This window comes from Elephantulus edwardii, unplaced genomic scaffold (genome assembly GCF_000299155.1).
Source record: "Elephantulus edwardii isolate Elephantulus edwardi_28Jun2011 unplaced genomic scaffold, EleEdw1.0 scaffold00049, whole genome shotgun sequence".
NCBI lineage: Eukaryota > Metazoa > Chordata > Mammalia > Macroscelidea > Macroscelididae > Elephantulus > Elephantulus edwardii.
In genome coordinates, this window is record NW_006399799.1 from 3,134,819 (window position 1) to 3,140,376 (window position 5,558).

Here is a 5,558-nt window from a genome sequence, read left to right on the forward strand (position 1 = left end):
CAGCAGGATTTTGCTTGTGAAATGGAGCAATTTCTTGTTTACCTTCTGAAAAGATCAAAGAGCTGTGCTAATCATACTCCCTAGTTCGTGGCACATAGTATCAACATCTACCTGTTTAAGGTTCTGTTCTTAATAAATTTTGTTTCATTATTTTCCTCTTCCAGGTCTGTTCCCATTCTAACTCTCCATAAGCATTTACGATGTTGTATTTAGCAAATGCCATTGTTGTTGTTATGTATAATGGAGTCAGAATTGACTCATAGTGGACCCTCTGTGTTTTCAGAGGCTGTAAATATCATGGGAGGAAACTGTTCCTCTTTCATACGTGAAGCAGCTTGTGGATTGGAACTGCATACCCTTGAGTTGGCAGTGCAGCTCTCTACCATGAAGCCACCATATATCCATGAGGAATCTGTGAGATTACTTTGTGGATGTATATGTTTTAAATGCACCTTAACTTATAATGTGTTCCACATCTCATGCTGCTACTTTACTTCTTCCATCACTCTTCTGCAGTTCTACTCATGTTACTCATGTACATTCCATTTTATTATTCTTATTTCTACCTAGTGGTAAGAAACTGTGCTGCAATCCCCAAGGCATGCGGTTCAAGTCCACCAGGTGCTCCATGGAAGAAGGATGGACAGTCTCCTCTTGTGCCATTTACTGTCTCTGAAAACCAGATTGGAGGGTCAACTTGATGGTACACAACAATTTCAACACAGGGAACCTGACTGGTGCAATGGCTAAATGTTTAGCTGTTAACTGAAAGGTCACAGTTCAAACCCATCAACTGCACGGTAAGAGAAACATGTCTCATAGTGTGTGCTTCTCTAAAGAACACAGCTTTTGGTGTTCGAATGGACCAGACTCAACAGCCAGAGTGCATGAAGCTTCCTGGCATCACGCCCTGCCCCAAGGTGGAAGCTCTCCACTAGTGTACCGGGAAGTAATGAAAGTCTGAACAATTGTCCTTCTGGAGGTCTCATTCCAGGGCAGACCCAGAGCTTGGGAGCTTCCTCCATGGTAGGCTGGACCGAGGTGGTGGGCTCTTGAAACCCTGAGATACGGAGGGGTCTAAGTCATCCAGTAGTATGATGCAGGTAAGCGTCGTGTATACCAGCACTGCAGGCAGCCTCTGAAATGGAACATGAGCTTCAAGATCCTGGACTGTGTCACCATCGAGGAGCTCACAGTTCCAGTACTTGCCACAGTCCAGGCAAAAGCAGGGGAGACTCAGGAGGAAGAGGCTATCTTGGGAGAGGAGCCATTTATTGAAACTCACCATAGATTCATTCCCCCAGTCATGTTGATGTTGAAAGAAGGTGCCAACAGCTTCATTCTGATCGGGGAGGCACCATGGAGAATCTCAGCCGAAGACTGAAGGTCACTGGAGATCTTTTTTACATCATGTCAGTCCAGACTGACGTGGATCACCCACAGTGTGAGGAATGCACAGTTACTCTCTTAGACCAGCTGGACACCAGCTCAGTATCACTGAAAATGAGTGTCAGAATCACAAACACTAGAGCTCTTAGAGGGAGTGAATGAAGATGACAGTGATCAGCTACAGAGGGAGCTGAAGAAACTGGCACTGGAGGAGGAAAGCCTGAGCTAGGAGTTGGAAGACTAGAAAACAACCACAAGAATGTGGCAGAAAATCGCAAGAAGGTCCAGGCTGAGGCAGAGTTGGGATCAGGAGGAAGTTCAATTCCGGAGGGAATACACTGAATTTAAGAAACAACAACTGCAAACGTCAAATGCTGGTGAGGTTGTGGAGAAACTGGAACCCTTATTCACTGTTGGTGGGAGTGTAAAATGGTGCAACCACTAAGGAAGGCTGTATGACACTTTCTCAAAAAAGTTACAAATAGAAATACCATTTGATCCAGCAATTCCGCTGCTGGGAATAGACCCTAAAGAAACCATAACCATCACCCAGGCAGATATATTCACACCCATGTTCATTGCAGTTTTGTTCACAATAGCAGAGCTGGAAACAAGTGCTCATCAACAAACGAATGGATAGAGAAGCTGTGGTATATTCACACAATGGAATACTATACTGCATTGAAAAACAAGGAACTTGTGCAATATTATTCAAAATAGGTGACCCTGAAGGACATTATACTGAATGAAATATGTCAGTCACAAAACGACAAATACCGCATAGCGCCACTGTTGTAGAACGTAATTGATATCAGGGTTGGGGTGAGACTGAGACCTGTTTTTGTCTTCCTGACACAATGGATGTGGAGAAAGGCAACACTGTAGACACAGGAGGCAGCAGAGGCTCCTATTTCATCAAAACCCAGTTTCACTCTGAAGAACAGAGGACAAAAGGTTTCAAGCTCATGCTGACGAACCTTAAGTGGGGTCTTTCTTGGATACCTCACAGCAAAAAACAAATTACTTTGGGTTTTTGTGGGTTTTTTATGATAATGTTTGTCTTAAAGGCATTTCGGGGTTCTTTTGCAATAAAATGTTTACATTTTTAATATTGAACAGCACATGTTTACAATAACGTGCCCCCTCAAATCACAAAAGCCACTTTATTTTTAAATATGTGAAATGGTTTTCAGAGCTACAATAAGCTGTACATATATCGCTACCAGCCCTGGTTAAAGTTTGACTCTTCAGCTCACACCTTTCTTTGATCCTTTCTCTCAAAACAACTAAGTTTGTTTTTTTAAACTAAGGGTTGAACTGATATAAATGTGTCTCCACTGGATTTTTCTCTCTCAACTTCTGCATTTAAAGATTGTAGTAGAAGCTGTTGTCTCCATTGAGATGAGTGAGATGTGAGAGACAGAGTTGGATAATGTGCGAAAACAATATATAAGCTTGGCCTGGTCACTATGTGATGTGATGTGATGTGATGTGATGTGATCAGAAGCTTGAAATGTAACACTTCACTTGGTTCTAGTACCAAATGCCTACTCTTCTCCTTTAGAGATATGAAAGGGTGTTTGATAGTGTTTGAGCATTCTAGAAAGATTTAATGGTAATAAAATACTTGCTACAGTCTGATAACTCTAAAAAATAGCTTTGGAAACCACATGAGTTAGTTGTTCTCTGTTCTATGGGATTTCTAGGAATCTGAGCCAACATGTTGGCACACAACAATAACGACACAATTTCTATTTTGTTTTCTATAAAAGTATACTCTTATGTGTGCTTATCCACATTTTTTATTAAGTGATAAATATACTAGTTTCCTAAGACTCTGCCACCATCAAAATGCTACCAAGAATATCTATTCCCAAGTACAAATAGAAGCCTTTGCCTAGAGTTTTTCTGGATTATATTCTCAAGAGTGTGATTGTGAGGTCACAAGGCCTCCACACATTTCATTTTACCAACGAACTTTATAACAACTGCTCTAGAAGTAACATCTTTTTTGGGAGGACTTCTCTAGGCCCTTGTAACTCTATATTAATGTTGAATATCTTTTATTTCCCTAGCCTTTTCCAATTTGCATATTATTTTATTTAATTACTGTGATAAACATTTTAAGATAAAGCAGGCAGCTAATAGCTCCACTCTACGTCTGAAGGAAATGAGGGTCCAACATTGAAATTGGCAAATGTCTATGCTAGAAATCCATAAACTAGAAATTGGGGCCTAGTCTATGCCCCAAAACAATCATGGATAAAATGTTGAGATCAACTTCAAGGGTCATTAGGAGATTTAAAGCCCTATCTCTGGCTCAGTGGTTCTTATCTCTGTTGCACATTACAATTATCTGGGGAGCTTTTAAGCTATAATATGATACTCATGCCTAACCCAAGAGCAATAAAAATCATATTCCCTAGAGTTGAGGCCTTGCAAAGACACTTTAAGAACTCCTAGAGATGATGTTAATATGCAGCCTTATCTGAGACTCTTATTTAAAGAGGCTGGGCTTGCAAGGAGGAAGACCTGGCATTCATCACTGAGCATATCAGTGAGTTGATTTAGACTCATGATGGCAAAGAAGAAGTCCTGGAGGTAAAATACATAGAGACTGATGAGAAAGTTGATGGCAGCTGTGATTATTCACCATTCACCAGAAGGATAACATGACAGGAACCCAGCACCACTGCTCCAAGGCCTAGAGGGATGTGAATTACAGAGGACATTTTAATTCATGCCTAATAATTAGAAACTCAAAACTTCCAAATGATGGAATAATTACAGAAATACGTAAAACCCTAAGGCTGTTAACCAAGGCTGCCATGGATCATTACCCGGGCCTAGGAGACATATTTGCACATCTAATACCTTGTCCAAGATGCTGAAACCTACCATGCTTATTGCCCGCTTGCCCTGGCAGCAGGAAGCAGATTCCTAGGGCACCCAGTACTGAGTGAGCTTGGCCCCTGCAGAGTCAATTTCTCTCTGCAGTCTGTAGGTAAATCTTTTACCATGCTGATGTTCTCAAACCACCAAGAAATTTAATCTTTAAATTGGCAGCAGTGGTGCTAACTCTGAAGATGACTCTCCTTCCCCGGGCCTGGTTTTATTGTTTATTTTCCTTCCTAACGTATTTCAAAATAGTTATAATATCCAAAGACAATATGCCTTCTAATACAAGAGGATGAGAGATTAGTGAGGAAATTGTTAATATTACATGGGCATATATGCAAAGCAAAGAGCTAAATGCCTGACATCCTTTATACTGCTTAAATTTTACCAAACGCTCTTATGTATACTGTAGCAGAATATAATATGCAGTATTTTATATCTAATATACAGTTATTATATACATATATATAGTAGCAGAAGCTCAGAGAGGTTAAGTGGCTCATTGAAGACAAAACACCTAAAAAAAAAATGAGGCCTAAAATTATTCAAATCATGACCTCTTTATTTCTGATACCTGAACTTTGTCTGCATTGAGGGAAATCTGACTTGTCTGCAGTTATTTCCCAGACAACAGAGGCCATAACTTCTTTCATAGCCCCTGCTTGTATTTTTCAGCTTTTATTAGCAGTATATTCTTTTTGGAACCTAATCTAAATCTTCCCTGGAATAAACTCAACATTCTTTGAAGACTCACACAACCTATGTGAGTCGGTGCAGAACTGCATTCCAAGGGTTGCCAATGGCTGATCCTCGGAAGCAGATTGCCAGCCTTTTCTTCTCCAGTGGCTCTAGACAGGCTTAAGCCTCTACCATTTTATTTAGTAACTGAGCACTTAACCACTAGCATCTTTCAGTGACTCGAGGTGTGTATGGGGGGCAGGGGATGTGTACATATACAGAGAGTCCCTAGTTTTCAGTAGAGTTTATTCCTGACAAGCATTATATCTATGAGTCAGTCTTCCTTTGAGAAGGGGAATAGCAGTCTTTTGTAGACTAACCTCATCTCCTAGTCTCATATCATCACTGTTTTCAGTTGTGAAAACCCAGGCAGGCCTCCGGGGTGAGGGTGATAAGTGAAAATGCCCAAGATACATGCCAAGACAAAGCTTTGGATCCAACCATTGTCAAGGAATGTAGTTATTATTCTCAGTGGCCTCTCATGTGTCTCCTTAGTCACTTACATCTTGCCCTAAAGCAAATTTAAGGCAACA

At 40.8% G+C, this 5,558-nt stretch overlaps 1 pseudogene; it reads left to right on the plus strand.

The window, feature by feature from the left end:
- Window positions 1-5,558, plus strand: part of LOC102844601 — a 67,164-nt pseudogene that overhangs the window by 10,733 nt on the left and 50,873 nt on the right.